We start from the raw sequence: 12,628 nt of genomic DNA, 5'->3' as shown, positions 1-12,628 counted from the left end.
GTGTGTGTGTGTGTGTGTGTGTGTGTGCATGCGTGCGTGCGTGCGTGCGTGCGTGTGTGCGTGTGTGTGTGTGCGTGCGTGCAGCAGAGAGAAGGTGCTGGACCAGTGCCCTGGCTGGGCACATCAAGGAGGAGATGCATTGTCAAGAGGATCCGAGAACCATGAAAACGTGAACTTGCTGGTTTGACACAGCAGAGCTCAGATGTTCAGCCAACTATCAAGATGGGAGGGTGTTCAATTCTATTTACTGGATGATTTATTGGGATGGGGAGAGAAAAAAAAAAAACCTTTTACTAGCCTATTCATTTCTGTCCTTAATAATAACGGAATGAATAACCACAAGTACATCACGAAGCTAGAAGTTCAGTGAAAAGGACAACTCAGACCCCAAGCTGGGGAGCCTAAACCGCAGAGCCATTCCCTCACCCCAACAGCACTGGCGCTTGCAAAGATCTGCTGCAGGTCGCCTGGAAACTGGGATGTCGTTAAACTGAAATCTATGCAGGGGAAATTTGACTTGGGCTGCCTGCGGTTTTTCTGTCTTTACAGAAAATTGGTCTAGCTGGAAAGAGGGTTGGTGTAGCTCATGACTGCCACCAGCCTTTGAAGCCAGGCACCGACCGAAACCACACCTTCATTTCCCTTCTCGAAGTTCCCTCTGGTGTCAGGGTCCTTTCATTCTCCAGCTCACCTCTACCAGGAAGAGGCTGGAAAGATTCACCAGTGTCAAAGTGACATTCACACAAGTTCAGAGTTGTGTATGTTTTGTTCTTTTTATTTATTTTTAAAGGGAGGATAATTGCTTTACAGTGTTGGGCTGGTCTCTGCCATACATCAACATGAATCAGCCACAGGTGTACCTATGTTCCCTCCCTCTTGAACCTCCCTCCCACTCCATCCCACCCCTCTAGGCTGCCACAGAGCACCAGGGGAGCTCCCTGTGTTAAAGAGCAACTTCCCACTAGCTATCTATTTCCCACATGATATAGATTTCAATGCTACTCTCTCAAGTCACCCCCTGCTTCTGTCCCTGCTGTGTCCGTAAGTCTGTTCTCTATGTCTGAATCTCTATTCCTGCCTGCAAATAGGTTTATCAGTACCATTTTTCTAGATTCCACATATATGTGTTAATATACATATTTTTTAATAACACTGAAGCTCTCAGGGTGTCTTAACATTGTCAGTTCACGGTTTCAAACCCAGTAGTACTGGATCTTTAGAGATTCCCAGTAAATTTCCAGATTTATAGTAAAAATAATTCTCAGTGGTGATCATCCTCAGTCAGAAGGAAGACTCAGATGATAAAATGTGCTCGTAAGAGTCAAGGCAATGGGCGGCCCTCCCACGGCATGAGTCCGAGATTCTGGACAAACGAGATGCCTCTGTTCCAAATGTATCCTCTTCAGAAATTATTAGCGCATATATATATGTATTTTTAAAAGGTAATATTTTCAATGTGGTTGTGTGTTTGTGTAATGAGGCCCTGGCTGAGACTGGCTATGTAGTTTGCAGTTTCCGTTAGGATGAGGGCCTTAATTAGTGGGCTCTTTGGTTAGGCAATGGTAAAGCCAAAATCCTACCCAGAAATGGAAAGACCTGAGGTGCTAATGGACTCACATCACTTCCCCTGGGTGACTACATCTCTACAAACAGGGAGTGTCAAAGTTGTTGAGACTGACTCTTGGAGGTGGCGGACTCACGGTTACCAGTAGCCAACTGTAGGGGAGGCAGAGGGTCAACTGACCCCTACAACCCAGCCAGAAGTTGGACATGAGATCTGCTCAATAGGAGCCCTTCGGGGACAAGCCTCCCTAAACACTCTCATCTGGTCCTAACTGTGCCATGAGGTTCAGCTGTACAAAGGTTTCCCCGAGACAGGAGTGGTGAGGCAGACAGATTCAGAGAGCCAGAAACACCCAAGACAGACCGTTCCTCAGGGACTCGAATACTTAGGGACAGAAAGCTGCTGTAAGAGTGGGGCTCTTCACTGAGTATCACAGGACTCCTGAAGGCTGGAGAAGTCTGGGGCATCTGGATTCCGTCTGAATAATTATTGATCAGCTCTAGGGTGAGCAGGCAGGTTTAGGTTTTCATCTTTCTTTGAGCAAGGTTGTTAAGGAAAAGGCTAGGGTGTGGCTGCTGAACCTGGCTGGCAGTTTTTAGACAGGCTATTTCCCTGCTCCACCTCAGGTTACTCAGGATAACAGCGGCACCTACCTAGCGACCACTGGTGAGGATTAAGCCAGGCAACTCAAGCTAAGTGCCCAGCATGTATACAGCTGGTGCTCAACAGGTGTTCATCACTTGTCCTATTTTTAGCTCTTGGCCTGTCCTGTTGCTTCATGTCAGGAGTGCCGGGTCCCAGTGCTGCTTTTTTCCTGCCCCCGAGATCCTGCATCGACCCCCGAGCCACGCTCCCCACTGCGTCTGTTCTCAGCACCTCCCCTCTCCTTTCCCAAATTGAGACTCTCTTTCCCTCAAGACAGTCTGATGGGAGCGAAGCTTCAGATGAAGCTCCGTGGGCTGCCCTCCCCACATTTGCGTTTTAAAACGGAAGCTTGTTTCTAAGAAAAGTGAATCTCACATTGGGAATGTGATATGAGAAGAGACTGAATAAAGAGGGGAGAAGAATGTCTAAGGAGAACTTCACAGCTGTCTTCAAACTGTGAGGCCAAGTCAGGAGATGAGGGAAGCACAGACCCAATCTGGGTTGTTCCAAAGACAGAACACAGACTCAGTAGGAAGAGGCTGCAGGGAGGCAAGTTTGGGCTCCACAGCTGGAAGACTTTCTCCTTCATGCCCTAGAGCGACGCCTGGCACAGGGATGTAAATGTTCCCATTATTAAAATTGTCATCCCATGACTGTTTCCAGCTGTAATGAGTTCCCCATCACTAAAAGTGTTCAAGTTGAGTTGACCGGGATGTTGCTCTTTGGGTAAGAATCAAATCAAATGAGGGGACTTCCCTAGTGGTCCAATGGCTAAGACTCTGTGCTCGCAATGCAGGGGCCCCTGGTCAGGAAACTAGATCCCGCACACTGCAACTAAAGGTCCCAGACAATGAAGACTGAAGATCCCACATGCTACAACTAAGACCTGGTGCAGCCAAATAAATAAAAATAATTTTTTTAAAAAAGAAGAATCAAGTAAATACTGAGAATATTGAGGGCTCCCCTAGCTGTAAAATTCTATTCTATGACATTGTTATTAAAGGTAGAATTTCAACAGAGATGGAGCAAAGGGACATTTTCTAAATCCTTTTCCCAAAAGACAGTAAATTGAAGTGGTCAAAGCTGACGGTTCTGCTGCCATACAGCCCAGCAATCCCACTGCTGGGCATACACACCAAGGAAACCAGAATTGAAAGAGACATGTGTACCCCAATGTTCATCACAGCGCTGTTTACAATGGCTAGGACATGGAAGCAACCTTGATGTCCATCAGCAGATGAATGGGTAAGAAAGCTGTGGTACATATACACAATGGAATATTACTCAGCTATTAAAAAGAACCAATTGAGTCTGTTCTAATGTGATGGATGAAACTGGAGCCTATTATACAGAGTGATGTAAGTCGGAAAGAAAAACATCAATACAGTGTATTAATGCATATATATATGGAATTCAGAAAGATGGTAACAATGACCCTATATTCAAGCCAGCAAAAGAGACACAGATGTAAAGAACAGACATTTGGACTCTGTGGGAGAAGGCAAGGGTGGGATGATTTGAGAGAATAGCACTGAAACATGTACATTATCACATGTGAACTAGATCGCCAGTCCAAGTTCGATGCAGGAAGCAGGGCACTCAAAGCTGGTGTGCTGGGAGAACCCAGAGGGATGGGGTGGGGAGGGAGGAGGGTTCAGGCCGAGGGGACATATGTACACCCGTGGCTGATTCACGTCAATGGATGGCAAAAACCACCACAATATTGTGAAGGAATTAGCCTCCAATTAAAATAAATTAATTAATTTAAAAAAAGAAAAGCTGAGGGTTCTGGAGTCTAGACACTGCCTGGGATCAAACCCTGATCATCCTATTTCCGGGCTGTGTGACTCTAAGCAAGCTGGCTGCGCTCTCTGCGCTTCAATTTCCCCATGTGTAAAAGTGGGGGCCGCGATAGCGTCTCCCTTCAGAGTTATCGTGAAAACTAAGTGAATTGATTCAAGTAAAGCACCCAGAAGAGGGCCTGGCACAAAGAGAGTTAATGCTTCAGACACATTAGGGATGAGGTATTATCCGATCCCCTTGCCACGCTGCAGCTTTCTGCGTCTTTTCAGTATGTGGAAGGAAGTCCCTTATACCATAATTGACCCTGACCTTGTTTTTTCCCTAAATCATATGCCAGCCACGGCCACTGTAATTAACCAGGGCCCTTTCGATCTCCTGTAAGCCAGCTTTCAAGCTGAACAAGCACACAGGGTCTGTGATGCAGCGTTTGTGAGGGACCGCGCGGGAGAAGCCCAGCCCCGGGCACCTTAGCGCTGCCTGCCTGCCTGCCAAGCGGTGGGTGCCCGGGAAATATTTGTTGAACGAATGGACGAACTCGCCAGGGTTCTTGTTATTTCCTACGTTTTATTTATTTTTTTGATTAGGTAATTCATTCACGGGATTGAACATTCAAAAGGAACAAAAGGCTACAGAACAAGACACATCCCTCCCGCCCTGTCCCGAGGTCCCCTCCCCATCGGAGACTAACATAACCACTTTCTCATATGTCTTTCTAGAGCTATTTTAGGGCATAAACAGGTAAACCTACTGGCATATGCATGCCTGTTTCTTCCCCTCCTTTTTAAACAAACGGCCACATACACCGTTCCAGGCGTACTTATTGACACATCACGGAAGTGAGGGTGAACACGCACACACGAAGGGGCATTAGAGAAGAAATCGCTCAGAGACATGAAATCAACCAGGCAAACTCTGCCTTAAGCCAGACGTCAAGTGGTTACGGCCTGGGCTGATGTATGAAAGGGGGTGATCAGGGAAAGAATGGTCTGAGTGAGTTATTTTTTTTTTAAAGTTTACACCAGGGTAACCGCCACCACAACCAAGATACAGAGCATTTCTGTCACCCCCAGAAGTTCCTTCATGTCCCTTTGTAGCTGGGCCCCACCCTGGACCCACACACCCACTCCTCTGCTCCGTCAGAGTTTTTCGGCTTCTGTGTTTCAGGCCTGCGTGGTGCAGTGCGACCTCCACTCGGCAGAACTAATCGCGGTATTAGTCAACATCAGTGGGGCTCGCTCTGGGCTGGGCTTTCTGTTGAGCACCCACCCACTCATGCTCAATCATTTAATCCCCCCCACAAGCAAAGGAGGCAGGTCCTGCTGTCATCTCGATTTCAGACGAGATGTGTAAGACACAGAGAAGCGAAACCACTTGCCCAAGGCCACGCAGGCTTTGTTGCTGAGTCGCTCAGTCGCATCCCACTCTTTGCACCCACGTGGACTGCAGCACCCCAGGCTTCCCTGTCCTTCACGATCTCCTAGAGTTTGCTCAAACTCACGTCCATTGAGTCGATGATGCCATCCAACCATGTTACCCTCAGTTGCCCCCTTCACCTCCTGCCCTCAATCTTTCCCAGCATCAGGGTCTTTTCTGAACCCAAAGCAATGTGAAAATAATCAAGAAAATATTCAGACTCCAGCAGAAAGACTTTATTACTATTTTTAAAAAAATATTTATGTATTTGGCTGCTCCAGGTCTTGGTTGCAGCACGTGGGATCTAGTTCCCTGATCAGGAGATTGAACCCGGGCCCGCTGTGTTGGGGGCACGAAGTCTTAGCCACCAGACCACCAGGGAAGTCCCAAGAAAGATTTCATTACTATTTAACAAGATCAAGGCAGGTGGGGGGTGGGGGGCAATCCTGAATTTTACGTTAACATAGAATGGGTTTGTCCAGCAGCCTGCAAGTGTATTTTAAGTGGCTCTTGGCCTTTCTTCACAGGCATCAGTCAGTCCGCAGGCAGTGTTTCATTCCCTCACTTTCAGTGTGCACACTCGCCACGACGCTCTCTTCTAAGAAACGACAACATTGAGAACTATCTCTTAATGTTAAAGAGCTGGTGTGGTCAGGGTATTACTGAGAAGACAATTATCTCTGACTATCTACAGGTCCAAGAATACGCATGTCATTCTGAAACCACAAGGAACGTGGTTAAGTCCCCCGGTCACATCTCTCAACAAAGATTGACCTGTTTCACTGTTGCCTCCAAGGGCTTTTCTCCCGGGCTAAGATGTTAATTCATAATGATGTCTGCTAATGGGCCTTCCCTAGAGAGGAGCCTATTAAAGGAATTAATCACACTGCAGGTTCAGAAACTTCCTGGCACATAATGACATGGCTCCCCAGCTGAAACAGTCTGAGAAAAAAACCACCGATCTAAATCCTGAGACCAGTTCCTATAAAGGGAGAGGCAAGTTTGCTCAGATAACTGCAGATCCTGGGAGAAACAGGAGAGTGAAAATGTTAACAATGAAACCAATGTTCACTCATTGATGTGAGCGTGTGCTAAGTTGCTTCAGTCGTGTCCAACGCTTTGTGACCCTATGGACTATAGCCCGCCAGGTTCCTCTGTCCATGGGATTCTCCAGGCAAGATTACTGGAGTGGGTAGCCATTCCCTCCTCTAGGAAATCTTCCCAAACCAGGGATCAAACCAGAGTCTCACGTCTCCTGCATTGGAGGCAAGTTCACTAGTGTCACCTGGCAAGCCTTCAGTCACTGATGGGGTTTCATTAAATATAGATCATATTTTTCTAAAAATTTCTAGTTCTTTATTACCTGCTCTTATTTGAGACCTATGTTTGCCACTTACAAATATTGCCAATTAACCTTACAATGCAATTTTAATGTGTTTTCTTTTTGATAAGAAAATAGTTCTCGGGACTCCTCTGGTGGTTCAGCAGCTAGGGTTCCCCACTCCCAGTGCAGGGGACTCAGGTTCAATCTCTGCTCAGGGAACTAGACCCCACATGCTGTCACTAAGACCCGGCACAGCCGAATAACTAGAAATAAATATTTTTTAAAAACCCATTTTTTTCCACTTAACATAGAATAAGTGATAGTGGACCTAGGATCGGGAGAATGGATACATGTATATGTATGGCTGAGTCCCTTTGCTGTCCACCTGAAACTATCACAACATTGATATTCGGCTATGCTCCAGTGTAAAATTAAAAGTTTAATAAAAAAAGAGAGAGAGATAAGGGACTTAGGATGCATTATATCTCATTCAAACTCAAGAGACGGTGGTAGAATTACCCTTTCTGGAAGTCTAGGTTGGTTTCAATGCAGCCTAAAGCCTGGGGAGTAGACTAGATGACTTTCTGGTCTCTCATTTCCTCTGTATGGCCTGTGTCACACAGTCCACATCTCCAGAAATGACAATAGCAAAAGAAAGAGATAATGGCAATGAACTATAGCACAGTTACTGATGAACCACCAATTTGTTGGTTTCTAGGTAAACTGAGGAGGGTGATGCAGGATGGCATGATCTGCAGAATTGACTAGAGATCCTCTCAAAGTCAGTTTTCATCTTACTTGGTTTTCCCTTTATTTCTGCACAAGGCCTTTATTTCCTCTCTTCTTATGGTCCATTAGCAGCAAAAAGCAGACGGCGACCACCTAGGGTTTTGAACCACCAAGAGGCAGAAGCAAGGGATGGTGCCAGTCCACTCTAAATACAGCCTGGTGCCTGGATGAGATTCCTCAGCCTGGGCTCTGGGGTAGTTTGCGGGGAGGGAAGGCGAGCTCTCTTGGGAGCCCAGCCCAAAAGATTGAGGGCATAAGGAGAAGAGGGTGGCAGAGGATGAGATGGTTGGATGGCATCATCGACTCAATGGACATGAGTTTGAGCAAACTCCAGGAGACAGTGAAGGACAGAGAAGCCTGTTGTGCTGCCATCCATGGGGTCGCAAAGAGTCAGACACGACTTAGCGACTGAACAACAACTAGAGAAAGCCTGATCCTCACGAGTCAGAAGGGACCACACCAGTCCTCCGGCCCCTCCTCCAGGGATCGAGGTTACTGTTGAGCAAAAGTGAGATTTATCTGAACCTAGGCTATGGTCAGCTGTAACACAGGCTTTACTTGGAATGAACTCAGATATAAGGATGGAGCCCAGGGGAAACAGGATTTTTTTTTTTTAATTATTATTGTGAATGAAACTCATTTACAATTACAATACCGAGAATGGTCATTTGCATGCTTTAAACTCTTCAGCAGATAATGGTGACACACTGTGTTAAGTGACTTTGAAAAGTTACAAGATGATTAAACACTGTCTGGCAATTGCTTGGATTTTTAAGTGTTTCTTAGAATGGGCAAGCTACATAAAACCTAACCAAGTTCCAGCTAAAAGTCTAACAGTTCTGATGGAAACTGTTAAACCAATTCTGCAAAAAAAGACAAACAGCTTCAAACTGCCAGGTATCAGTATTATTGTAATATTCCCTTTATCAAAAACCTATAACTGAAATTTATAGGTAAGAATTTACAGTAAGCAGCAGGTACTTGGAAACTTGTCAGTTAAGATTTCCCATTAGAGAAGAGATTCTGCTGTAAGCTTTTTAACCCTCTAATGTCAGAGAAAAAAAAAAAAACTTTCACAATTAGTTTCTAAGGAAATTATATAAAAGTCATAATAACTAAGAGGAAAAGTTTTAGATTGTCATTTCCAATAGGACACAACCTCCTACAGAAAACACAACCTGGTGAAGTTTTTTTTAGAAGACTGTATATAAATAAAAATCAAAATCTATATTCTTTATGTATTTCTAAAGAAAATAGTTAACAAAATCACCTTAAAGTGACTTCATTTCCTGCTGCTCCCCCAACCTCCTCAAAACTGAGAATATAACAAATATTTGCATAGGTTTATTATTCACATTTAATCATGAATAATTCACTTTGTACAGACAGCTGGGTAAACAAGAGTTTTGGAGTTTCCTTTTTCTAGAATATTTTCCCCTTGGCTGAAAGGAAACAGCTTCAGTGTGGTTTGACATGGTTTTCAGTGCCATCCTGTCCCAGTCCCCAAGCAGGAGGAATCCCTTGTTTCATGCATATTCTTTGCTTTTTTTCCCCCTTTCGTTCTGTCAGTTCTTAGGCTACAGTTGACAAACATACACACATATATATATTGTTATTATTATGAAATGAAAAATGAGCTCCACCACTCAAGTCTGCGGTCTGCAAAACAAGTGAATGGTCACAGATGTGCTTTCGGGTGGATCCTCTTCTGAGTGCTGGGAAAAGATCTCCCCAGCTCCTTCTGCCTCGTCATTAGCTCCTTCACCTTCTCCTATCAGTCATGAGCAATTTCACAATTATTTGACTATCTGCCACAAAGCCGGCTCCCGTTTCCCTCTGCTCCTCCCAGGGCTACGTGAGCAGGTGGCGCACGTACCACTGCACACAGGTTTACCCAGGGCATTTCCATCTGGGCAAGGGGGCATCGTTTACCAAAGGTCAAGGATCCTTCCAGCTCTGTGGACGTCACCAGCCAAACTGTGATAGTATAACTTGCGGTTTAGGAGACAATTAGGCTTGCCGTCACTCGGCTATGACCAAATGTGGGGGGGCTGTGGTGGGGGGAGGTCACAGTATACCCTTGGGAAATCCCTGCTCCTTGTCATGACCTGGCAAATAGCTTTGAGAATTTGAGCCACCCAGCAAATGCCACGTGTTCTCCCTAACTGTGTTAGTTGAGGGCAGACATGGGCCTAGGGATATATGTACCCTCTCTTCAGCAGTCGGTGTCATAAAGCATGAATGCCATGGACGAGAGCGCTCCAGGGAAAATTAGCCACAACTTGACTAAATTAGAAAAACGGTACTGATGAAAACACCGATGAACCTATTTGCAGGGCAGTGATAGAGACACAGAGATCGAGAACAGGCTTGGGGGAGGGGCAGGGGGCGGAGACGGTGGGACGAGTTGGGAGGCGAGCAGTGGGAAGCCGCTGTGCATCATGGGGAGCGCGCCGGGATGACCTAGGAGGGCAGGGTGGAGGTGGGAGGGGATGACCTAGGAGGGCAGGGTGGAGGTGGGAGGGGATGACCTAGGAGGGCAGGGTGGAGGTGGGAGGGGATATGTGTACACATTATGGCTGATTCACGCTGCTGTATGGCAGAAGCTAACACAACATTGTAAAGCGATTATACTCCAGTTAAAACTTAAAAAAGTAAGGATTATTTTCTTCATTTAACAAAAGTGCTAGACATGTTCTAAGCACTTAACACATATAAACTCTTTAATTGCTATAACCTCCTTAGAAAAGAAGTACAATCCTTACCCCCATTTCACAGATGAGGAAAATGAGGCACAGGGAAATCAAGCAATTTGCTGAAGGTCACCACAGGAAGTGGGAGTGCCAGGACTCAAACCAGGCAGTCCAGCCCCAAAGTCTGTGCTTTCACTCACTCACCATGCTCTACTGTGGGTATAAATCCCTGCTTACATTAAAGAGTTTGGAAAGACAAGAAAAACATGGAGAAGAGAGCAATTACTCCTGGTCTCACCACCCATTTTAGAGCATTTCCTTCGTGTGTGTGTGTGTGTGTGTGTACAAAAGCATTTAACTTAGTGGAATTTCTCATCAACTCCGCTCTTTCAATTTTCTGTATCCAATGAACATTTTCTCCCATGCAAAGATATTAATTTGATTGAACATTCAATTTTCTGAGTCTACTTTGTAAATACCCACCCAGTCAACTTTGCAAGCATTTATGCTTGGAGGTGGGCGGGAGGCAGGGGGTTTCCCAGGTGGCACAGTGGCAAAGAATCCACTTGCCAATGCAGGAGATGCAAGAGAAGAGGGTTCGATCCCTGGGTCAGGAAGATCCCCTGGAGAAGGAAACGGCAACCCACTCCAGTATTCTTGCCCGGAAAATTCTGTGGGCAGAGGAGCCTGGCGGGGCTACAGTCCGGGGAGTTGCAAAGAGTTGGGCACGACTGAGTGACTGAGCGAGCAGACACGTACGTCGAGGGGAAGGAGAGGTCGGGGGCAGCTGGTTTAGAAGAGGCCTTCTCCCCCCAAACCCAAAGACCTTCTCTGAGAATGAGCTCGACCTGAAAAAAAAAAACAAAAACGTGCTGTGTCTGGAAACATAGCGTGACTTTCCCCGTCAAAGCGTTTCGTGTTATGTCCACTTCATATTGTTCAGTTTCCTCAGGGGCGGGGCAGGGGGAGTGAGCGGGCTAGTCAACAGGAAACCCGAAGGCCCTGATACAGCACGGCGGCCTCTAATCACAGCCCGGCCGGGCCGCTTTCTCTTTCTTTGACAGGTGTTGCAAAAATAATAATAAATGCTCGAAAGAACCATTTGTCTGGTAAACAGAGCTGTTATTAAAAACTGGCATCATATACCAAGACACTGAGGAGCAGTCTTGGAAGCCAAGACGGGAGTGGTCACTGCTGTGACTTGGTGACAGCCTTTGGCCAAGTCACATGCCATCCCGTCAACAGCCAGAGAAGTAAACAGCACAGCTATGGGGCTGACCTAACCTCAAAACCTCTCGGGAGCACAAGGAAATTGGCTTGAGAAGACCGTTTCTCTTTTTCCCCCTCCTTGTTAATTGAATTTCTAGCTCTAATTACAACGGCAGAAACAGAAAACAATATTCAAAAGGGGAAGTCAGAGAATGACCCCCTTTTCTGAAAAAGAGGAGTCACGGAGTCATTAGAAACACAGCTGCAGCCACCCTCACCCTTGCCTTGAGCTGTTTTACCCACCTACAGATGAGGCCGCTGGGAGCGGGGGCCCAGGGCCAGGGTTTTCAGAGGGCCCTCGCTGGGAATTACTCTCACATGCATGTAAATTTCCCCAAGAAGCACCTTCTGGAGTTTGCATACAACGGAGTTAAACGCTTCAGAGCTTCCTGTCCAATGTTCTAACTTGAGTTGTGCAACCAGAAAATCAGGTAAGCATCTCGACTGCTAGGTCAAACTTGGCTTTTTCTGGAAACTAGATCTCATGAACTTGAGCCCCTAAACCCACCACCCTGTCTTTCCTTTAAAAGACATTTTACCCATAGTCATTGGTCCTAGGTCCGCTTGGAGCTAATGAGGCAGGAGCTGTCTGAAACGTAAGGTGCAATAACAAGCAGCCAAACGGAGAAAATGAAATTTTTCTTTGACCCTAAAACTCAGGTCAAATCTGTTTCCTCTTCCTTTCCGTTGCAAGTGTTTTGAAAACTAGTTCTACTTCTTTCAGTCTGAGTCTTCTCATCCCAGGGGAATGACAAGGCACTGGAACAGGAAACTAATCAACTCTTCTAACCATCAGCCTGGTAAGGATGGAGGGTTCCCACTTCTCCCAGATTCCATAGAGCCTCCTTCAGGGAGGGGTTGATCTGGGAGAAGTGAGAGGTGAGGACCAGACTAACAACCTGTCCCTGGAGAGGAGCTGAGCAGACAAAAGAACCAAACCACAATTCAGGACCACACAGAACTCGCCTTCTCACAGGATTTACAGAGTACCTCTAACATACATGGTTTCTTTGAAGTTCAGTAACTATCTTGAGGTGGGGAACGACCGTCGCCTGCAGCCTGGAGAGGTTGTGTTGGCTGGCCTGGATCACAGCATTCACCTAGGGCCTGGGTCTGGGGGATGTGGGG

Source organism: Giraffa tippelskirchi, chromosome 11, assembly GCF_054371585.1.
Source record: "Giraffa tippelskirchi isolate mGirTip1 chromosome 11, T2T-mGirTip1v1.2.pri, whole genome shotgun sequence".
Classification (NCBI taxonomy): Eukaryota; Metazoa; Chordata; class Mammalia; order Artiodactyla; family Giraffidae; genus Giraffa; species Giraffa tippelskirchi.
The sequence above is the reverse complement of the archived record's forward strand: the minus strand, read 5'-3'. Positions refer to the sequence as shown.